Source organism: Mauremys reevesii, linkage group 4, assembly GCF_016161935.1.
Source record: "Mauremys reevesii isolate NIE-2019 linkage group 4, ASM1616193v1, whole genome shotgun sequence".
Taxonomy (NCBI): Eukaryota; Metazoa; Chordata; order Testudines; family Geoemydidae; genus Mauremys; species Mauremys reevesii.
Genome location: NC_052626.1, coordinates 60,170,779 through 60,195,426, shown reverse-complemented (window position 1 = coordinate 60,195,426; position 24,648 = coordinate 60,170,779). Strand labels below are relative to the sequence as shown.

The following is a 24,648-nucleotide window of genomic DNA, read 5'->3' as shown; positions in this document are numbered from 1 at the left end:
GGGCTATAATGGCAGAGAGAAAGGAGGGTCAAGGCAAAACTGGGAGGCAAGATCAAACCAGTATCTTAGATGCCTATATACAAATGCGAGAAGTATGGGTAATAAGCAGGAAGAACTGGAAGTGCTAATAAATAAATACAACTATGACATTGTTGGCATCACTGAAACTTGGTGGGATAATACACATGATTGGAATGTTTGTGTGGATGGGTACAGCTTGCTCAGCAAGGATAGACAGGGGAAAAAGGGAGGAGGTGTTGCCTTATATATTAAAAATGTACACACTTGGACTGAGGTGGAGATGGACATAGGAGACGGAAGTGTTGAGAGTCTCTGGGTTAGGCTAAAAGGGGTAAAAAACAAGGGTGATGTCATGCTAGGAGTCTACTACAGGCCACCTAACCAGGTGGAAGAGGTGAATGAGGCTTTTTTAAAAACAACTAACAAAATCATCCAAAGCCCAAGATTTGGTAGTGATGGGGGACAAAATGAGCTGAAACTAGCTACGGGAATAAAGGGAAACAAGAAAACTTTTTATCAATACATTAGAAGCAAGAGGAAGACCAAGGACAGAGTAGGCCCACTGCTCAGTGAGGAGGGAGAAACAGTAATAGGAAACTTGGAAATGGCAGAGATGCTTAATGACTTCTTTGTTTCGGTCTTCACCGAGAAGTCTGAAGGAATGCCTAACATAGTGAATGCTAATGGGAAGGGGATAGGTTTAGAAGATAAAATAAAAAAAGAACAAGTTAAAATCACTTAGAAAAGTTAGATGCCTGCAAGTCATCAGGACCTGATGAAATTCATCCTAGAATACTCAAGGAGCTAATAGAGGAGGAATCTGAGCCTCTAGCTATTATCTTTGGAAAATCATGGGAGACGGGAGAGATTCCAGAAGACTGGAAAAGGGCAAATATAGTGCCCATCTATAAAAAAGGAAATAAAAACAACCCAGGGAACTACAGACCAGTTAGTTTAACTTCTGTGCCAGGGAAGATAATGGGGCAAGTAATTAAGGAAATCATCTGCAAACACTTGGAAGGTGGTAAGGTGATAGGGAATAGCCAGCATGGATTTGTAAGGAACAAATCATGTCAAACCAATCTGATAGCTTTCTTTGATAGGATAATGAGCCTTGTGGATAAGGGAGAAGCGGTGGATGTGGTATACCTAGACTTTAGTAAGGCATTTGATACGGTCTCGCATGATATTCTTATCAATAAACTAGGCAAATACAATTTAGATGGGGCTACTATAAGGTGCGTGCATAACTGGCTGGATAACCGTACTCAGAGAATAGTTATTAATGGTTCCCAATCCTGCTGGAAAGGTATAACAAGTGGGGTTCCGCAGGGGTGTGTTTTGGGACTGGCTCTGTTCAATATCTTCATAAACGACTTAGATATTGGCATAGAACGTACGCTTATTAAGTTTGCAGATGATACCAAACTGGGAGGGATTGCAACTGCTTTGGAAGACAGGGTCATAATTCAAAATGATCTGGACAAATTGGAGAAATGGTCTGAGGTAAACAGGATGAAGTTTAACAAAGACAAATGCAAAGTGCTCCACTTAGGAAGGAAAAATCAGTTTCACACATACAAAATGGGAAGAGACTGTTTAGGAAGGAGTATGGCAGAAAGGGATATAGGGGTTATAGTGGCCCACAAGCTAAATATGAGTCAACAGTGTGATGCTGTTGCAAAAAAAGCAAACGTGATTCTGGGATGCATTAACAGGTGTGTTGTGAGCAAGACAGAAGAAGTCATTCTTCCGCTCTACTCTGGTTAGGCCTCAACTGGAGTATTATGTCCAGTTCTGGGCACCGCATTTCAAGAAAGATGTGGAGAAATTGGAGAGGGTCCAGAGAAGAGCAACAAGAATGATCATAGGTCATGTTCTCAAGACCTTTAAAGGAAGGCTGAAAGAATTGGGTTTGTTTAGTTTGGAAAAGAGAAGACTTAGAGGGGATATGATAGCAGTTTTCAGGTATCTAAAAGGGTGTCATAAGGAGAAGGGAGAAAACTTGTTCACCTTAGCCTCTAAGGATAGAACAAGAAGCAATGGGCTTAAACTGCAGCAAGGGAGGTTTAGGTTGGACATTAGGAAAAAGTTCCTAACTGTCAGGGTGGTTAAACATTGAAATAAATTGCCTAGGGAGGTTGTGGAATCTCCATCCCTGGAGATATTTAAGAGTAGGTTAGATAAATGTCTATCCGGGATGGTCTAGACAGTATTTGGTCCTGCTCTGAGGGCAGGGGACTGGACTCGATGACCTCTCAAGGTCTCTTCCAGTCCTAGAATCTATGAATCCCCACCATCATAAAAAAAATCCCCAACACTGCAAGGTTCATCCCACATAAGATAATGCTGATCCTGTCCATATTATTGTACAGCGGCTCCTCCTTTTGCAGTCTGAATTCCTCTTTGAGGGTTTCTTGAGTGGCAGACGTTGTTGAGGAATCAATGGGCAGTGACTGCTGAGGAAGTTGTACTGCTATGAGTGGGGCCCTACCAAATTCACAGTCCCTTTTGGTCAATTTCACGGTCATAGTATTTTAAAATCCATACATTTCATGATTTCATCTATTTAAATCTGAAATTTCAGAGTGTTGTAATTGTTGGGGTCCTGACACAAAAAGGAGTTGTGGGGGTGTGAGGGTCGCAAGGTAATTGTAGGGGGGGTTGTGGTACTGCTATGCTCACTTTTGTGCTGCTGCTGGCAGCGGCGCTGCCTTCAGAGCTGGGCAGCTGGAGAGTGATGGCTGCTGGCCAGGAGCCCAGCTCTGAAGGCAGAGTTGCCAACAGCAGCAGCACAGAAGTAAGGATGGCATGGTATGGTATTGCCACACTTCTGCGCTGCTGCCTGCAGAGCTAGGTGCCTGGCCAGCAGCTGCTGCTCTCCAGCCACCCAGCTCTGAAGGCAGCGCAGAAGTAAAGGTGGCACTACTACAACCCTCCTAAAATAACCTTGTGACCCCCCTGAAACTCCCTTTTGGGTCAGGACCCCCAATTTGAGAAATGTTGGTCTCCCCTGTGAAATCTGTATAGTATAGGGTTAAAGCACACAAAAGACCAGATTTCACAGGGGGAGACCAGATTTCATGGTCCGTGACACATTTTGCATGGCTGTGAATTTGATAGGGCCCTAGCCATGAGATGTGGGTCTGGGAAGTAGCATGGTGGTGTTGCATAGCTACCTCAGCTACTTGTGGGTATCTTGAGACTGGTGGCATTTCCCCTTGGTCACTCTGTAGCTATTGATAGGTTTGTAACGCTCTACCCAGTGGCGTAGCCAGGTTTTAAGTGTAGGGGGAACAAACATAAAAAAGGTGCCCTCCCTTGGCTCCTCCTCTCGCCATGCCCCCTTGGCTCCTCCTGTTCCCCCCCCCCCAGATTAACCCCGGGGCCGACTCAGGACTCCTGCGGGCTTCCCGGGGGTGCGGATACCCCCCCCCCCGCCCCTGAGATAGTCTCTCCTGCCCAGCGCACTCTGCAAGTGTCCCCCACCGGGCTGTGCCGCCCGGCCCCACCCACGGGGTCCCGCCCCAGGCTCCTGCGCTGTGCCAGGGCCCCCCATCCAGACAGCACGGTCTACGCCTCTGCCCAGAGTCCCCACCCACCTGCCACTTACTCCTCTCCACCTCAGAGGCCCCGCCCACCTGTCACTTGCTCCTTTCTGCTCCATCCTGCCTTAAGAGTGAGTGATGGGTGGAGAGGAGTGAGCGGCAGGGGCCCTGGGGGAAGAGGCGCAGCATGGGTGGGACTATGGGGAAAGAGGCCAAGCGGGGATGGGGCCTCGGGGCAGAGCGCAGGCAGTGCCACAGTTTGTGGGTGTTGAGCACCCACTTTTTTTCCCCCATGGGTGCTTGAGCCCTGGAGCACCCACGGAGTCAGCACCTATGCCTGGAATGCCCTCAAAGAGACAGAGGTGAGGTGGTTCTACATCCCTTTATGGCACTGGGATACTATAAGAAAAACCTGAGCGAATGGGATCCTCTGGGAATCTAAAGTACGTACAATATGTGGCTTATATATAGTGCCTGTGACGCTGAGAGGTACTGGTGACTGCATGAATAATAAACCTCTTTGAGACTTGGTGTGAATGCACCCTTCAATTAACATAACTGTCAGGATAAATTAATCACAAGCTCCCCCCCCCACCTTAAGTCAAAAGGGGTTGTGAACCTGCCCAGGAGTTTTGGCGTAGTGGAGAGAGGGGTTTTGCTGAATAGTATTTGGGGAAGGTAGTGTGCATGAGTCTGACCGACCAACCCAGAGAGAAAACTAGGGAGAGGTTCTGGGGTGGGCGGTCTGGCTTATAAGCTACAAAACTACTTCTTTTGCCTTTGGGTCCTTCTGCATTAGGAGAAGTAGGACTTTATACATTTCTTGTAAATAAACAAAATTGCATCAAAGACAATACCAGACTGTAACATCAATTTCAAGGCCCAGCTGGAAAATTCCCAGGATTCTGGACTAAGACTAGCTGATGGGATCAGCAAGGGGTAACACACCTTTCATCCACTGGTCATAAAACGCTTTACAAAGAAGGTCATAGGTCAACGGGTTAGCCCATTTTACAGCTGGGGAAACTGAGGCATAGAGAGGTGATGTGACTTGCTCAAGGACACCTAGCAGGCCAGTAACAGCTTGAGGATGAAGATCATATACCGCAGTAGGATATTGAAAGAGGAGTTTTGAGGAACACAAGCTGAACTCCATTACTGTCCTGACCTACTCTAGGAAGAGTGTGTGGTAATGGGATCGCACACTCCATTATTCCGCAGAGATGTTGCAAGAAGGGATGTTAAGGAATTCATATTGAAAGTGAAAGCTGGATTTTACTGGCATTGTGTACAATAAATATGAGATGTTGCAGCAATGCACGCCTGACTTTGAAGAAAAGCCTGTTTACGTTGTAGAAATTCTTTGGGAACAGTTCAACCAGGAGGAAATGTGACCCCTACAACAGTGCCAAAAACAGAGAGACCTCTGGTGATCTGCCATGGAAGTGCCAGTTGTTTAGCTTCTGAAGCCAGAAGGGACCAATGTGATCATTTGACCTCCTGTCTAGCACAGGCCATAGAACTTAGACAAAATCAATCCTAAAGCAGAGCTTTCAGAAAAACATCCAGTCTTGATTCTAATATTGCTGGTGATGGAGAATCCACCACAACCCTTGGGCTATTGTTCCAACTGTTAATTACCCTCACAGTTAACATGTGATGACTTATATCTAGTCTGAATTAGTCTAGCTTCAGCTGCCAGACATTGGATTGTGTTATTTCTTTCTCTGCTATACTGAAGAGCCCATTATTAAATATTTGTTCCCCATGTAGATCCTTACAGACTGTAATCAAGTCACTCCCTTCACCTTCTCTGTGTTAAGCTAAAGCTCCTTGAGTCTATGACTATAAGGCATGTTTTCCAATCATTTCATCATTCTCATGGCTCTTCTTTGAACCCTCTCCAATTTATCTACTTCCTTCTTGAACTGTGGTCACCAGAGAGACAGAGTATTCCAGCAGCAGTCACATCAGCACCAAATTGGAGGATGGGGGGGAGGAAAGGTGGTAACTGGGGCAGAAACAGGGAGCACTTTAACATATATATTTTTTCCAAAATTTCTAAAAAGAAGACTCTTTGCTAACTTACTCTCTCCCTTCTCCACCCCAATGCAAGTTTCCCTGGCACCTATCAGAATGGCAATGAAAGGGCATTGACTGGTGAGTGAAACAAGGGAGCCATGCCGATGGTTGGTGTTTCAGGAAAGGCAAACCCAAGCCATGCAGCATGTGAGATCACAACATTCGGCCAATGGAAGGAGAGTAGATTTTAGGGGAAAACAACAACTATAAATCTCTTGGGGGGCCAAATCTTCCCTCTCCCTCAAAAAAATAAAAAAAGAGAGCAAAAGCCAGCAGAAAACCCCACAAGGGTCTCACTGCATTTCTGTTGCTTGCTTTCCTTGAGAGGAACATGATGGAAACTGAGTTTCTTCTGTATGCCCCATTGTTTGTGGGGGAGGGAGGTGGAGACCTGGCAGAGTGCACAGGAGGTGAGAGGAGCCCTCTAACCTCCATGGAGCCCAACGAAGCAGGCAAATGCTGCAGATCTCAGGGGCTGTGTCCACAGAGCTGGCTCCTTTCACAGTGCTCCCCCTTCCCTCTTGGCAGTGTGGCTCCTGCAGCTGTTATGAAAAATCCAGGCAAAGCCGATAAAAGAAAGAGGAATGAAAAGAACCCCTCCATCACATGTGGGTTGTTTTCAAAGGGTGGCATTGCTGCTCTCCCAGGCAACAGCAGGCTGAGAGGCAACTTGGGCAGGCAGGTGACCTGGGCAAAGGGAGAAGAAGTGCCAGCTTGTGCTGAGCTCAGGATGCTGTTTACAATCAACAGCAAACTATAAAAGGAAAGGGGGGAGGGGAGGGAGCTGTTGAAATCTCCATGGTGACGGTTAACCTGCTGCAATGGATGCCTTCGAGGGACTGGCACTGACCAGGTCGTTAGGAAGAAAAGCGCCTGGCACAAGAATGGCAGGATCCTCATTACACACATGGCCCATAGTGAGGTGTCGCTTTCCAAGCCTGCTCGTCATCACACAAGAAATATTGCATTGAAATAACATTAAGGTTAAGAAATTCAAGAAGTGCAGGCCAGCTGTTGCTCTGACTCTGAACAAGAGAGACCCAAATCTGGGGGAGATGGGCAGGGGCGGCTCTAGGTATTTTGCCGCCCCAAGCACTGCAGGCAGGCTGCCTTCGGTGGCTTGCCTGCGGGAGGTCCCCGGTCCTGCGGATTTGGCGGCAGCCTGCGGGAGGTCCGCCGAAGCCGCGGGACCAGTGGACCCTCTGCAGGCATACCGCCGAAGGCAACCTGCCTGCCGCCCTTGTGGCGACCAGCAGAGCGCCCCCCGTGGCTTGCCGCCCCAGGCACACGCTTGGCGTGCTGGTGCCTGGAGCCACCCCTGGAGATGGGGCAGGGATGCAGCATCAGCTTCATGATGACTTTTGGGGCTTTCTTCACAGACTTTGGGGGTACGAAAATGATCAGTGTTTTGAGCACTTTTTGAAAGGGAGGGAGAGAAAAAGAGGGACGGGGAAAGAGAAGTCCCCCTGGAAGATCAGCCAGGGCTAGACAGTAACTTCACTCTCTGCCTTGAGAAAAGGGACCGCGTGCACTGTACTGCCCGTGGAGCAGACTGGGGTTACATTCTGAGTCACAATTTGTTCTCTCATTACCACCCAGCTTTAGGGGGAAGTAGTATGCTAATGCCTGTGGCTCAGCTCTGCTGGCTAATGCTTTGTGGCAGTGGAATCAAAGTCTTTTCCATTCCCTGCCGCTGCCTGGGAGGAGAGGTGGGAGGGGGAAAGTAGCAGCCCTGCCTCTCTCCACAACTTGCTATTGTATGTATAGGGCTGCCATTACCACAATATCTAAGCACCTCACACACTTACATCCCGTGAGGAAGAGAAGTACAGATACTTACAGATGGGGAATGGAGGCACCAGGTAGATGGAGTGTCTTGCCCGAGGTCACATAGAAAGTGCATAGTAGAGCAAGGTCTAGAGCCTTAACCAACAGACCATTGTCCTATCGCTGTAACTGGCGATGCTTATTACAACTGGCAAAGGTGCCCCACCTTGTGCAAGAAGCCAAGCCAGAAGCATGTGGAAACCATTGGTACTGTGTTGTTACTGTAGGAGAGAGGGTTTTGTAATGACTGGACCAGATTGTGGCCATTTCCCCAGCCATCTGTCCCTGGGCTTGGGTTGGCCATAACTGCAGTGCTCCTATTACCTTGAGCGGAAAGGGAGTCCAGGGCACGTGCCCCTGCAAGTACCAGCCTCGTCAAAGGGGCTAGGAAGGGCCTAAAGCCAGCAGGGTCATAGCTCTGCCACCCTGCATGCAGAGCTGCCCATGGAAGGGAGTTCATGCTGCACTCTCTTAATGAGTGGCACGCACCTCAAGGGCACCCAGGAGACACCACATCAGCTGCTTCTTAGGTCTGTGCCTTAATGGCACTATCTTGGAATGTGTCAGGTACAGGAAAGATCATTGGCAGGGTCAGTGCAAGCAAATCTGGGGCCTCCTGCACAGGAATTAGATTGAGCCCCCAGACCCAACATTCAGTGTGTTACCTTCTCCTCTGCCTGCTTTAGACTCCCGTGCTATGGCAGCTGGAGGCTGAGGCCCAGGGGAAAAGCCAATGCATGAGAATTGGCCTGTTTGTTTGGGAAGAGAGACAGAGGATGAGCTGATGCAGGTTTCCAGCATGAGGAGGGGAAACTGTGAGGTGCCCAACCAGGGCTATAACAAAGGGGCGACACCCTGATACCCTAGGGGCTTATGTTATAATCGCCATAGAGCTCTTGGGCAGTGGGAAGCAGCTCAAAGCCGAAGCTACATCACACTTGGGTGTGACTATAAACGTTACATTCGCATTCCAGACTCTCCCTATTTGGAGGAAGCCCCCGTGACGGCAGGTTCCACAGAATTGTATTGACCAAGAAAAGTGGAGAGAAATGACGTGATCCCAGCTGAGCCCCAGCCAGCTTGCTTGACTCTTCTTCTGAGTCCAACAGACTGGACGCCAGTCACCCACATGATTAAACTAGTGCATGTGCTGCTCTTATGTGCCAAGCTCTGCATCACATGTACATGGAAATCACCAAATCCACCTACAATAAACAAAGGAAATGAGGAAGCGACTAACTGTAAAATGAATGAAAACATGATCTAGCTTGTATGGAAATGCATGTTGGGGTTTGGCAAGAGTAGAGGGTGATAGGCTAGGTGAAAGGGGGACCTGGTCAGGGACAGCTGGGCTTTGCAAGCCCCCAGGAACACTCCCATGGAAGTTAATGATGGACATCCTCAGCATTCTCCTGCAGAACCTGCTCTGTGCTCTTGACGCCCCCCCATCCCTCCCCAGTGTGATGGAGCAGAAGGCAATGCCAACACAGCTCTTAAGGAGGAGGCTGTTCTTTGGGATGGTGTGATTTGACTCCTGCTTTATAAGTACAGAAGATAAGGGCTTATTTTTCTTATATGTCTGATTTTTAACCTTTCAGCATCCCTTAAATGTCAATGAAAGGGAGCATCCATTCATAGTTAAACCCTGTACCAAGGGTCCTGCTGCACACTCTGCCTCTGTCAGTGCCTTGGGGGCAGTGCTTACTTTGTAATGAAAGAGATGCTGGAGCTCAAGCAATCAGGTGCTGAGGCTCAAGCAATTTTTGTACTTTCATAACTGATGCAGCAAGCCTAGAGATGCGGGGGCTATGAACTGCCAAGCCTAGAGATGCCGGGGCTATGAACTGACAAGCCTAGAGATGCCGGGGCTCAGCCCTGGCAAACCCTGGCACAAATTAAGCACTGCCCCTGGGGGCAGGGTGGAGAAATAATAATAATTGGAGATATACCAATCTCCTAGAACTGGAAGGGACCTTGAAAGGTCATTGAGTCCAGCCCCCTGCCTTCACTAGCAGGACCAATTTTTGCCCCAGATGGCCCCCTCAAGGATTGAACTCACAACCCTGGGTTTAGCAGGCCAATGCTCAAATCACTGAGCTATCCCTCCCTACCTCTGCTCTCTCCTTCCCCTCACACTGCACAAGCACCTCTGGAACAGCTCCTTGGAAGTGGGAAATAGGGATGGGGGTTTCTGAGGGCAGAGGTGGCAAGGAAATCCATAACAGCACAGCTGCTGCCATTATGCTAGCAGAGGGCTGCGAGGGCTCGAGAAGGAGCCAGAGAGAGGCACAGCACAGAGCCTCTGTCCGGATGGCCGATGCCACCACAGTTCCTGGAGGAGCCAATTGTTTTGGGGGCCTAGCCATCTGCATCGCCTGGGTGTGTGTGGCAAGGGGAAAATCTGCCCTCCTGTGAAATAATATGTAGGCAACTGAGAGGCTGATGTAGTATTTTCCTTCCTTTACACAGGCATTTCTGCAGAGACAGCACAGCCCCAGCTGCTCACCTGAGGCTAACCAGCCATGTTGTTAAGTGTTCCTCTGCCATAGCATAAGAGCTCTTGTTTAGCCTCTGTAGTTACATTTTTGAAAATCATTTTGTGTTTAATTAGCATATCTGTTTTACTCCATCCCAAATTAACTGTAATGTTGAGTTTTGGGCACCACAATCCCAGATTGTAAACTCTGTGGAAGTGGAGAAAGGGATAAAGGGAATTTGAACATAGATATCTAAAAGGTATCTAAAAGGGTGTCATCAGGAGGAGGGAGAAAACTTGTTCACCTTAGCCTCTAAGGATAGAACAAGAAGCAATGGGCTTAAACTGCAGCAAGGGAGGTTTAGGTTGGACATTAGGAAAAAGTTCCTAACTGTCAGGGTGGTTAAACACTGGAATAAATTGCCTAGGGAGGTTGTGGAATCTCCATCTCTGGAGATATTTAAGAGTAGGTTAGATAAATGTCTATCCGGGATGGTCTAGACAGTATTTGATCCTGCCATGAGGGCAGGGGACTGGACTCGATGACCTCTCGAGGTCCCTTCTAGTCCTAGAGTCTATGAATCTATGAATCTTAGTCTCTAGGAATAGAGCAAGAGTCAGGCTAACAAAGTCAGGCTGACACTGACTCTAATAACGTGAGACTTGAAGGCAGGGCCTAGGCAGGTGGAAAGCGAGTGAGAACAGACTGTAAGAGATACTGTTTTGACCTTATGCTAGATAAGAATGGAATGTAGACTGTGGCAGAAATTAATGAGAAAAGTGAGCTATCAGGAAGAAATACCGGTATGTATAACAAAATGCAGCTGTTGCTCATTATTGTATGTCACAAAAGGTATAAAAGCTTGCCCTAATTGCTTATTTAGCGGAGACCTGCCTGTGTGTGCTCTCCCGTGCATATTGCAATTGCTCAAAATAAAGCTGCCTCTGGCTTGTTGCTTCAAACTCAGGGTGAAGACATTGTTTTCTTCCACAATTTGGTGCCGTGACTCGGATGGCAACGCCAGGCTGAGACAGCGACAAACTACTATGGACTGTTGCCCTGAGAACCCCATGGCGCCATAATAGAGGTAAGAGACCTTTTGAAATCTCTACTGGGGTGTCGTAGGAGGACTGCCCGTGGGGCCGTCTGTCCCTTTGGGGCTCACGCCATCCAAACTTATTGTTTTGCAACAAGAGCCGATGTAGAGCGGTTCTGAGGACATTGTTTTCTTCCACAGCTCATTAGGGTAGAGACTAGCTTTTTGTTTGGCATTTGCCCAGCACCTAGCACAATGGGGTCCTGGTCCATGACTAGGAGTGCTGGGTGTTACTATAACAACAACAACAACAACAATTCATAATAAATACTGACTAACCAGAGAGACTTGAAGAAAGAATGATTAAGGGAATGATCCTGCCCTGATTCCTTGCTCATTTCCACCAATGTACTTCTCTTGGTGCTGGTGGAGATACTCCTGATTTATTCCAGTGTGAGAGGAGAATCAGGCTGTCTGAGGGATGGTTATAATAACTAAGTATAATTAGCTATTATGTCTATACAATAGCTAAGGTTGGACACAATTGTCTCCAAGAGTTTAAAGGATATAAACACAAGAAAGGGGAAGACTTGTTCAGAGTGGTGCAAAGAGGGTTAACTAGGAGCAATGGGACACGTGAGCAAAAGAAAATTGAAAGTCAATATGAAAAAAATCTTCCTAATTATGAACAAGTGGCCTCTGGATCAGTTCCCAAAGGAGAGTAGTGGGAGGCCTGTGATTTGAGTTACTTAAAGCCTGACTGGATGATATATCAGAAAATCTAGTGCTGGGAACACTTTTACCCTGAACAAAATTAGTTTGACCTAAAGATCTTTTCCATCTAGGATTTATATGATTCTGTATAATGAGTTAACTGAAAGAGTGACCATTTGTTTAAATGAACATGGTTTAAAGATGGGGAAGGAGTTAGGGGCTGTTTGCTTTTGTCTGTAAAGTCTACAGTTCTCTTGCTTTTAACAAGGAATCTTCCATGCCTTATATCTCTCCCCACCTCACCAATTTCACTTCCTAGCTATACACTGCAGAAGCCAACCTACTAGGCTTTTTATAGGAAAACATCAGGGCAAGGTTTAAAAAGCCTGGCTAATTTTATAACATTGGTAACATGTGTAGTTAAAGCTTTACTTTGTTCTTGAGCGTCAGATATTGGGCACTGCTGGACTCAGAATACTGGATTCCATTTAGCAATGATCTGAATAAACACAGCAGTGTGAATAGCTCACATTAGAATGGTCTTTGAACATCAACAGACTTGTGATCCTCGAAGGATAAGGGTGAGAAAATGGATTATGTGATACATTATATCGGACCACAATTGATGCATAGTTTATCAGGTCTTTAGCCCAAATGGTGCCTTCTTACTTTCTTCTATTATCTTTGAAATGCCTAAGGGCTATCCCCTGCCTCACCTCCATCACTCTGTTAGCTAGCATGCGTGTGTTTTTTCATATCAAGGCTCTCTTACTGGGGTCTGCTAGGAAGAGAAACTCCATGGGATGGAAAAAGGGAGAGAAGAAAGAAGATTTGAAGTGTGGGGTGAGAGCGTATTTCCTCATCACAAGAGAGCACACTCAACGCCAGAGGAGCTGGCCATGAAAACTCATTGAAAAGGAATGAAACAGCAGATGTAAACTAACTAGTAGACTGAATTACTAATTTGCATTTCAGCTGAAGAGTCACTTTTCTGAGCTAGGGAAATTGCATAAAACCTGCAACAGAGATAAACAGTTTATGTAACTAGCTAATTAATAGACTAAATATCAGTTTTTCCACTAGGATGTTTCATTCATGAAAGCAATGCCAGCTGCTAGCTCTGCTTTAGCTGAGGGTCTGGCTGCATTTCCAGGATAAACTCTTGTTTTGAGTAATTTACCACTCAACATATAAAAACATTGCTGGGGTGGACGAGGATTCCAAAGGGAAACTGTAGATCAAATAAGATTCCCTCCTCTCCCAGAGCATACGCATCTCTTCAAAGCCTTTCCCAGAATCAAACTGAGCTTTTGGCGACATTTGGAAAAGTTATTTTTTAAGAGCCAGATTCTGCCACTCTTACTCAGACTGAACAGTGGGACAAGGGCATTGAGTGGCATTATTCCCCAACGGGGTCAGTCATGACCTCTCTTGCACACCCATGCAGGGGAGAAAGGATCATAAGGAGCTTATGTTTGCTACCTGCATTGCTGGAGCCCCCACGAAGAGGAGAGCAGCTGCTGCCAGCTGCTCCTCCTCATCCCATGCAGGGGTGGGTGGGCATGGGCAGGGAGTGGGCAGTGCTGATAAGTATCCTAGCACTGAGACAGATGGGGAGGCTGGTGCAGTTAATTTCTCCCATAGGGTGAGGCACAGGCTGGTTCATGTCCTGGTCCTGAGGAAGTGCAGCTATGTCACTTAGGGTGGATGACAGGGTTACAGTCCTGCTCCATGTAAGCTAGGGTGACTGAACCTGGCCCTACATGATTTTTTATTTACATGCTCTTCTGAATTTCCCGATTCCATTCAAGACCAGAAGTTGGTTTGGAAATGCAATCCAACTTTTGGCCACTTCTCTGATCCAACTCAGTTATGGGCTTAATGCCAAGTCTGCTTCACGAATTCAAAACAACACAACACTGCTTCCAAGGTACAGGGGGAATAGATGTGAAAAGTTACCTTTTGGGCACTGGGTTTGTGCCATCTTGTTTGTTTAAGTGTAATTTAGCCAGACTATAGTTCATAGTGTGGATAACAAGGGCTTTTGGCATTTTTTAAGGACAAGGAGTGTCTGATTTATTGACTAAAAATTGCTGACTGCACAGATTCTGTTATTTCCAGAACATTTTCTTTTTAACACCCCCCCCCCACACACACACACATACGTATCCATGACAAATTAAAGTGGCTCCAGCCTGGCTCTCATAAGGGAGCTGTGGCAGTCCCTTGGATCAATCATATGTGTTTTATCAATGACTTCATCATCATGTATACACATTATAGAAATGTACCCCTGCAGCATGATAAATTCAACTTCTGATCACTTGGTGCTTTACGTGGCTGTATTGTATTGTTAGTTTAGATTGTAAGTTCCTTGGGTCAGAGACGCATCTCCTCTATGTTCTGCACTGTACTAAGTACAGTATAATTACAGAAATAACAACAACAATAGAGGGGCAACCATGTATTTTAGATGTATACCGTTAGGCCAACATTTTCAAAATTGCATGACTAAAGTTAGATACCTAAATAATGGCCTGACCCAGCTCCCACTGAAAACAATCGGAAGGTCCCTATTAACTTTGAAGGGAGCTGGATCAGAGCCTAAATGGCATGATCTTCAGAGGTGCTGAGCACTCACAGTTGCCACTGACTTTAATAGGAATTTTGCCTGAGTAAACATTTCATGATTTGGCCCTATCATAAAGACATGATTGTCTGTCTTATACATCTCATGATAGCTTCCCCTACATAAGGACGGCCATACTGTGTCAGACCAATGGGCCATCTAGCCCAGTATCCTGTCATCCAACAGTGTTTGGTGCCAGATACTTCAGAGGGAATGAACAGAAAAGGGCAACTGTCATCTAGTCCAAGCTTCTGGCAATCAGATTTAGAGATGCCCAGAACACGGGGTTGTCCCCCTGATCACCTTGGTTAATAGCTATTGATGGACCTATCTTCCATGAAGATATCTAATTCTTTTTTGAACCCCGTTACTTTGGCCTTAACAACATCCCCTGACGATGAATTCCACAGCTGACTGTGCATTGTGTGAAGAAGTACTTCCTTTTGTTTGTTTTAAACCTGCTGCCTATTCATTTCACTGGGTGACCACAGGTTTGTGTGGCATTTGAAGGGGCAAATACAATTTCCTTATTGACTTTTGCCACACCATTCATGATTTTATAAACCTCTATCATATCTCCTCTCAGTTGTCTCTTTTCCAAACTGAACAGTCCCAGTCTTTTTAATCTTGTCTCAGATGGAAGCTGTTCCATACCCCTCATCATTTTTGCTGCCCTTCTCTGTAATTTTTCCAATTCTAATACATCTTTTTTGAGATGAGGCAACTCGAACTACATGCAGTATTCAAGGTGTGGGCGTGCAATGGATTTATATAGTGGCATTATGATATTTTCTGTTTTATTAACTAACCTTTCCTAATGGTTCCTAATGTTCTGGTAGCGTTTTTGACTGCTGCTGCACACTGAGTAGATGTTTTTAGAGAACTATCCATGATGACTCCAAGATCTTTCTTGATTGGTAACAGCTAATTTAGACCCCATCATTTTGTATGTATAGTTGGGATTGTTTTCCAATGTGCATTATTTTGCATTTGTCAACATTGAATTTCATCTGCCATTGTGTTGCTCAGTCACCCAGTTCTGTGAGATCCCTTTGTAACTTTTTGCTTTGGATCAACTATCTCAAATAATTTAGCATCATCTGAAAACTTTGCCACCTCCTTGTTTACCCCTTTGTAAATACGTTGAACAGCACTGGGCCCAATACAGACCTTTGTTGTGTCTCTCAGAATGCCAAAGACCTGCTTAATTTTCTGGGTTCACTTCCCTTTCCCATTAACACACACCCAGTGTGAAGGGCCTCTGTTATGGCAGCCTCCTTTTAGGTCAAGTAGTACTGAACTCTCTTGGGAGCTCGCCATTCTAGATGGCAAGATCACGCTTCAATGGCATGGAGCACTCTGTCTCCCGCAGGAGAAAGATGTGCTGCCTCTGCAACCGTCTCAAGCTTTATTGGGAAATAATGCCCAGACCTGGGAACCTGACCCAAAGAGCCTATATTACAGGAGACCTTTCCAAGAAAAAGCATGTACAGTACAGAAAGCTCCCCAAGAAGAGCATACCTTATGGTAAATATGGTTCCCCAAGAAAGAGAAGATAGATGTTATAATGTTCCCCAAGAAGAGCACACAGTACAGTAAGTAGTATTCCATGAGAACAGTAAATACTACAGGCTCCATAAGACATCGCACAGTATGTTAATCTCCAGTGATATTCTCTGGAGACCAACAATATTAGACCTGAAATAGTAGCTCAAACTAGGGACGGTTTTCTCAGGCTACCTGAGTTGTGTCTGCTTCTCTCTTCCCCTCTCCCATGGTCAGTTAAGCAACCACTGAGTCATGTGTGTTCTTGACCACTAAAACCAGTAACAGAAAAATGCATGGTTTTGTGACCTTTGGATACACAAAGCATGGTTGCCTAAGACAGGGTCTTGTTGCTAATGTGATATTTTGATTTGGGAAAAAGTTATCTAAAAGAGAGGGGAAGAAATGGGGCTGATTTTGCATTTCTGCAACTCTCCACATTTTCCCTGCCTTCACTGGGAATGTTGGGTCTGCAAGAAATGCAGGATCAGCCTCTAGCGCTACTGTCATTAAGAGCCTACTGGATAAGGCCCACCTAACTCCGATCTCAATTTCTTCTGTATTATCCACTCTGCCAGTTTTGGCTTCTCTCAGGTAAGCTCTAGAACTGGCTTTTAAGAAACACTGGGGTTATTTTTAACAGTCTATTAAATTACCAACCGCATTATAAATACAGACTATACAACTGTGAAACTTATTCAGCTCAGTGATTCCCAGTGAGAAATCCTATTCATGTCATGGCTGGGTCATGGGCAGCCAGATCCAGCCTTCAGAGCTGGAGTCAGCAGTCCCAAGACAGGAATCAGCAAGGTTAGGATATACAGGAGGACAGAATCAGGAGACAAACTGGAGGGCAGAAACACAAATCAGATGCCTGGAGTCACGCCAGGTCAGGATGCCAAGAAAGCAGAAGCAGGCAGCTCAAGGCACAGAGTCCAGAACAGGGTAGAGCCCAGTTGTTCAAACAGCTTCCTGTTCCTGCTGCTGGTTGAAGTAGGGCCAGCAGGCCAATCAGTTGCTCTGGGACTCCACCAAGAGAACTGCAGGGGAGGAGCCTCAAACTGGGGCTGGACTTCATTGGTCCCAGGTAAGCAAGTGTCAGCAGGCTGCCAAATGGAGGTTTGGAGCATGGGGGGAGGGATAGCTCAGTGGTTTGAGCATTGGCCTGCTAAACCAAGGGTTGTGAGTTCAATCCTTGAGGGGGCCACTTAAGGATCTGAGGCAAAAAAAATTGGTCCTGCTAGTGAAGGCAGGGGACTGGACTCAATGACCTTTCAAGGTCCCTTTCAGTTCTAGGAGATTAGTATATCTCCAATTATTACTCTTGCAGACCCAGGTTCAAGACTTGTAGGTCATGATAATTTATTCACTCCCATGTTGCATCATCAACTTGGGACTCCTGTGGGAAATACCATGCTGTGTCATCAAAATGGCAGCTCTCACTAGGAGAGATACCAGTCCCATTCACTGAATGGAGATACTGAAACAAGGACTGGCATGTTTAAGAATTAAAAGGAGAGATTAGTTAGATGTGTATGTGTGTACATTTTGAGCCTGATTCTGCCACCCTTACATAGAATAGCACCTTACTCTGCAAATAGTCCTATCCATTTCAGTGAGATGACTTATGGAGTACAATACTACTCAGTGTGAGTAAGGATGGCAGAATTTGTTCCTTAGCAAGGTAAAGCATTATATCGAGAGCGCTGCAAACCCATCAAAACCTGCTAATAAACAAAACAAAAACCAAAAAACCCCAAACCACCTCATAAATGTTCATTTGAGCCACTTGCATAGGTATGCAGAAATTAAGAAAGAATTGGGTTCAAACAAAGCCCCTTTTTCTCCAGGTCACGTGTCATGCAAAGATTGGGTACTCACATATTCACATGGGTCTATCAGAACCAGAATTGGGCTACCAGACACATTGGTGGTGTGGCATTGGGCAGGGCTGGCTGAGTTAGGATTTGGAACCAGAGAACTTTTCACTTTTAAAACTACAGCAAAAAATGTATATAACAGTTTATTTGCACCAACAGATGCAATTGAAAACAATAAGCAAGCCCAAGACAGACACACATTGAGGCAAAGATACAAATTTTGTCTGCTAATTTTTTCAGCTGCATCAGAGAACTTAGCTGAAATGCAGAGGCTCTTTGAGAACCTAAGGCCCCATTTTCACTGCAAAGTTAACTGTATTTGAACATGGTTTTGAAACACGGTTTTAGCCAAATCATGCTATGATATAGTTTATTCTTTAAAAATCTCTACTGGGGACACTTCTGAAGATTGGCCACCAACATTTTTACCATCATGTCCTCTAGGCCTTTTCTGAGCCAGTTTGGATGACAGCGTGGTAAAAACACTAGTGTCTGATCTACATTTAGGCTATGTCTACACTAGCACTTTTGTTGGTATAACTTATGTTGCTCAGGGGTGTGGAAAACACCTCTCTGAGCCTGTGGCGTAGCCAGGTTCTAACATCAGGGAGAGCGAACACATAAAAAAAGGCGCCACCTGACATATCAAATTACACCTCTACCTCGATATAACGCGACCCGATATAACACGAATTCAGATATAACGGGACAAAGCAGTGCTCCGGGGGGCTGCGCACACACCCGGTGGGACAGCCCCTCTCATCTCTCCTGAGGGGGCTGCTCTTTAATCTGTGGACCCTGGAAGTAGGCAGCACAAAGGAGCGGAGAGGGGGCACAGTCCCCCACATAAGAGAGACAATCGGACAGAGGTGGGCAGGGTCTGTTGGGGGTTCGCATGGGATGGAGGGGGTGGGAGGCTGCACTGGGAGACTCTCCAATGCAGCACCTAGCCACGCTGGCTCTGTGCATCATGAGACACTCGGGAAAAGGAGGCAGCAAGAGAGAGAGGCCGAGGAGGAGGTGGTGCCCTTCCCCTCCCAGTTGGATCTGTGAGTCCCTGATCTCACAGAGTCTCAGCGCTGCAGGCACCCAGCCCCTAGGTACTGGGCTGCAGTGCAAGCTAGAGGGGCTGATACAGAGAAGTCAAGATCAGTCAGAGCACTTCCCATGTCATCATGAAAACTCACCCCTGGAAAGCTGGGTGAGGTAATAATGGGGGGGCAGGATATATATCAAGGTGGGTGAGGTAATATTTTATTGGACCAGCTTCTGTTGGTGAGAGAGACAAGCTTTTGAGCTTTCACAGAACTCTTCTTCAGGAAGAAGAAAGAACTCCATGAAAGCTCCAAAGCTTGTCTCGCTCTCTCTCTCTCTCACCAACAAAAGTTGCTCCAATAAAAGATATTACCTCACCCACCTTGTGGCTCTAATTTCCTGGGAACAACAGGGCTACACCAACCCAGCATACAAAAATGGAAGATTCACATGAACAGCACAAAGTGACCACCATCACATCAGGACACCATTTTCACGATTCATCTTAGCATAATGTCATCATCACGCCAAGGAAGTAGCACTATCAGCATAATGAGATAAATATAGCCACATGTACTGTGAATTTTTGGCATGCATAAGCACACTGGGATCCACACAGCAGGATAGTAGTATCAGTTTAGCTCGCAGGCTCTGAGTCCATCCCCACTAAACTTTTCAGTTTCAGCTAAACACAAGGGCACCTGCAAATAGATGTACTAAGAGCAGGATCTACACCGGCGCAATAGGAGGAGTTGCATGTCAGGGCACAAATTCCCAATCCCAGTGCAAGGCAATATGGGATCCAGGCACCAGGTCCTTAGAACCAGAATTTGTACTCACAGGAGAGTGGGATGAAATTAGAGAAGTTACAGAAGGCAACTCCCAAGAAACAAGGCATTGACCAAATGGCTGGGTGGATGTTAAACAACCATCACCAGCCATTGTGTGCAGCAAGTGAATGGCAATTAGTAATTTAATGACCACCATCACCAGAGAATTACTCAACCCTGGGACTCAGCAATGCCTCCCCCTCCTCCCAACATGATAACAAGCCCTTCCCTTAGGAGACAATTCAGGTTTTCCCTGATAGGAGAGGGAAAATCAGGCTACCTCTCCCTGCCCCGCAACATGGTGCCTGGACTTGTGTTTGCCAGAGCACATGGACTAAACTAAACATACTACAACAGCAGATAGTTCGTTCCAGCCTTCCCTTGGGAGACAATTCCATCCACACCCCCAAGGCAGAGATTGTACTGCTATGAAGATTTCCCCTGATAGTCTCAGTTTTCCTCTCCTACCCCCACACCCCTATCCCTTCCACCCCTCACCCCCTAAGAGGCAGTCATCCAGATGCCAGGGAGGGGGAACCAAGCACACTACATAGCCACTGTCTCTGAGAGGCAGGCATCTCTGCCTGGGCAGGGAGGGCAAGCAGGGACACCCCACCCCACAGGAGACCAGGAGATGCACCTCCCCCTGCCATGCCTGTCCTGGTCCAGCTGCCCGGGTGCAGGGGATGTTTTTGGAGATGCCACTGGCTGAGTCCCCTGCCCCCCACCATGCAGACAGCCATCCCACCAGCAGCCAGGTGCTGGCTCTCACAGCCACCTGCAGGGTTTCCAGTTCCCCCCCAGCCACCCTCACCACAAGAAAGACCCCCTTTGAAATACACTTACCAGCTGCTGCTACTGTCTGCCTTTAGTTGGGTGAGAGGTTAGGAGCTGCTGCTGTAGAGCCAGAGAAAGCACACTTGCCACGGTGCCACAAGAAGCAGGTAGGAGAAGGAGATGGGGTCTCTCAGCTGACCAGCCCCTTGCTCCAGGAGCAGTTCCCCTTGCTGATTGGCTGGTGGCCAAAAACTAGCTAAACAGGGAGCACTCACACTCTCCTAGCTAGCTACCCTACTGCCCCCACTGAACAGCTGATGGCTCGTGGGCCCCCACAGGCCCCATAAACAGTTGACTGGTGGGTGGGTGGGTGCCCCTGCCCCCTATAGGGGCATGTCCCGACCGACCCCCTTCTTCCCCAAGGCCCCAGCCTCTCCTCCTCCCCAGGAGCCCAGCTTGCTGGAGCTCAGTTCTTTCCCCCTCCCCTCACTGATTAGCTGTCTGTCTCCCTCCTGCTGGGAGACAGCTAATCAGTGAGGCAGAGAGGGGGCAGGGTTTATGCAGCACACTAGGGGAAGCCAGCAAAGCCTACCTGCAGGAGCCCAGCTTGCTCAGTTCTTCCCCTCCCTGCCACGGGATCAGCTGTCTCCCCCCTGCTGGCAGGGGCGGGGTATGCAGCAAGCTGGGGGAAGCCGGGCAGGCCAAGCTTCAGAGCGGAGCATGGGCCCTGCCCCAGGCGCCATGGTAACCCCGCTTAAGGCGCTGCTTTTTTTAAAATGTGCTGAGGGGAAGCAGCTGCTTCTCCTGTACCCCACTAGCTACTCTACTGCTTTGAGCAACATAAGTTACACAGACAGAAGCGCCAGTGTGGACAGTGCTATGTTGGTGGGAGATGCTCTCCTTCTGCCATAGCCACTGCTGCTCTTTGGAGGTGGTTTAATTATGTCGACAGGAGAGCTCTCTCCCATCGGCATAGAGCGGCTATATGAGTGATCTTCCAGCAGCACAGCTGCATTGATACAGCTGTGATGCTGGAAGCTCACTAGTGTAGACATCGGCTAATGCTCCCACCATTGCTACTTGTAATGGACGCATGACGCTATGGGACATATGCCAGGAAAGTCAGTGTCATGGTAAAATGGCTTCTGTAGACCCTACTGATTCCATGTGGTAGACCAGCCAATGATGTTCACAAGAAAAAGACCAAGTGTTGTGCCCCATGTGACCTTTCCTAGTGAATGTGGTTTGAACTGGAAAACCATCAGTGAATGGCAGTCTGAACGTATTCATGGCTATCTCGAAAGAGCAGAAGAGTTTATACCCAACTCTGCTAAAACATTTATGGACATGGTGACAAAATTTTGTGTGAACAGCAGATGGTCCCCGAATGCAGGTCAGACTAACTAGAATGAATTTCTAGTGCATTTGTGAGGCAAATCAAGTGTATTGCATAGCTCTCATGTTACCATAGCCAGTCACTGGAGTGTTCCCATTAAACAACCCCCTGAAATTCCCAGAGCCATTGTCTGGAACCAGCACTTCATTCTGTGTGACATGTAGTGATGTTTATGAATTGTGATACTTTTAGGCACTGGGCCACGCTGACATAAGTTCTGCGAAATCGCAAACAATTTCTGAACTTTCATACTTATATAATTCCTGGTTGACAACTGTACATAAAAAAAACAAAACCCAGAAAACCCCACTCTGGATTTTCCCCTGCTGTTCTGTGCATCTTAAATCGATCACGCCATGAGCATGGCTGTCCATTGTCAGGCAGGTGCTGTACACTATCCAAAAGGCGCATTCCCTATGTGTTTGCTGCTGTGGCCAGAGTCCAACACTGAGCAGCTCAAGGCAGCATCCACCATATTTAGCTCTCTCAAGGATTCTTGCCTTTTATTTACTCATCATTTGGAGATGGCAACCTCTGGTCAGGTTACATTTTACCTCACTACATTTAATTTTCTTCAGTTACAAATTACTGTATAATGGCTGTGATATTTCTCCCACCCCCCACCCCCCCGCCCTCAGTGCAAATTTGGGGCTACTTTGCAACCCAACACAAAGCAGTCCTAAAACTGGTGGATCCAGCCAGAAGAGGCTACTTTTTGGCTTGGGAATTCCTAAGCGGCACAGAACCACTATAGTAGCTCCTACACCTCCCTCCCTCCTTCCCCCACTCCCAGCCATGAGCATATGGGGCATGGCCAGGCCCCCTTTGTGCTCTGGTGATCCCTGTCTTCCAGAATGGCCCTTTGAAGTTATAGGCAGCTGGCACAAAAATTCTAAGTTGTGCAAGAGACCAAGCCCGCCACCTGAACAGCCACAGGATTGAGGAAGCATAGTCCTTTCTGCCCCCAGCTCAATTTCAGCACAAGATGTGAGCCAATATGCTTAAATTTCTTGTTGATGCCTTTAGAGCTCTACACAGTTCCACATCTCTGACCTTTTCAGACAACAACATTCCCCGTCTAAACCAGCCTCGGTGTCCCATTTACCTCCTCCTTCCTCACCATCTCTGTGGCCTTTCGCACACCTCCCCCAAAGCATCTTCTGTGATGCCCACAAGAAATGAAACATCCTAAGCTGTAAAAAACTATATAATTTACTCCATATTATTCTATCCTCTGGTCTTCCCATCTTCTCCATTTCTGTCATACAGTGCTAGATGGTACCTGGCCCTCTCACAAACATCCAGCTGAGAAGGGTGCAAGGAACCTTCCCCGGCAAATATGGTCCATGTAAGGGCCAACCACAATTGCAGTGCAGGTGCTGTTTCTGCCCTACTGCCCAAGGTTAGACAGCATTCAAAAGGTGGATGAGGGGTGGAGAGGAGGCAGAGTCATGGGTTTACTCCCCACTATGCAGCAGCTCTGCTGGCCAGCTACATGGTGGGGGAGGAGTAAATTGCACCCCATGATGCTATGGGCACCCTGCCTCTGCACATCTGGGAGCTCCAGGAAGCATTGTTCTAGTGCTTCTCATGGGATACTGCAGCCCTGCACTGCCTTCAGATGCAGGGCTGTACACCTTGCAGACCCAATAGCTTGTAAGCCCTTATGGGCAGGGACTATCTTCATTATGTACTGTATACAGTGTCAAATACATTGTGGACACTTAGGCCCAGATCCTCAAAGGCATTTAGGTGTCTAACTCTCACAGATTTCAACAGAAGTTAGGCAGCTAAATACCTCTGAGGCTCTGGGCCTTAACAAATAATAGATTATTATAATAGTTTCTAAGTGTATGTCCCATCTGTGATGAAAGGACATCCTAAAACACAATGAGAGTTAATATAGGCAGATGTTATTGACAATGGAATGTAGGGTCATGAAAATTCCATGACTATGATGTGGCCATGGGCTGGGGGACAAAAGAGAATAATGCATTGGGAGAAATATATGTTCAGAACAAAGGGCTGATCTGGAGTCCTAATGCCTTGGGCTATGTTCATGTTTTATATGCCATGTTAAGCTGGGTCAGCCTGGTCAGTGCTTCATCAGCACAGTTATTTATGTATTTAATTACTTTAGATGTGTTGAAGATGAAAAAGAAAGAAAACTGAAGAAAGTAAAGAAAATTTGCCCTTGTCCAACATAGCCTGGAATGCTTGTTTGGCATCCTCTGACAACTTCTCTGAGACCTTCAGTATATTGTCCCAGAGGGAGAAGTCATATTGGGCCAATATGGCTTGTTGGTCAGGGATAAGAAATTGTAGACCAGATGTGGAATAAATTTTTTTACCAAAAAGGTCTAATTTCTTTGCTTTGGGGGTAGAAAAAAGTCATTACTGATGCGTTTTTTCATTCACTGCTGAGACAACTAAGGAACCTGCCAAAGGATTGGTGTAAAAAATGTTCATAGTCTTGAGAAGGGACATGGTCCCTTCTCTCGGTTCTCTTAGCTATCAGAGAAAGAGAGGATGGTGTTTGCCACAAAGATTTTGTAGTCTCTAGGATGGCTTCATTGACAGAGCTGCTCTAGAGTGCCCTGCGGAACCCAAAATGTCCCCCAGCCCATGGGAACTCTTCTGAGCCTTCTCAACAGGAATATCAAGAGAGGTAGCTACTTTCTTTAAAAGTCATCCTGGACAGATTGGGAGAATGAAGAATGCAGAGGAGGCTGAAGTTGGACATCTTGTAGTGCAGTGTGTTGAGGTTCCAAAATCTGAGTCTGGTCTTGAGGATCTTGCTTGGTACTGAGCTTGGTACCAACTATAGCCTCCTGGACCTCCACATGTGACC

The 24,648-nt window shown here is 46.8% G+C and overlaps 1 long non-coding RNA gene across 1 annotated transcript; it reads left to right on the top strand.

Annotated features, from left to right (window-relative positions):
- The first annotated feature begins 10,700 nt into the window (after positions 1 to 10,700).
- On the top strand, positions 10,701 to 23,990 carry LOC120405070. Its single transcript, XR_005598350.1, has 3 exons — positions 10,701 to 10,758; positions 10,923 to 11,042; positions 23,938 to 23,990. It is a non-coding gene; the product is annotated as an uncharacterized LOC120405070 (long non-coding RNA).
- The last annotated feature ends 658 nt before the right edge of the window (positions 23,991 to 24,648 follow it).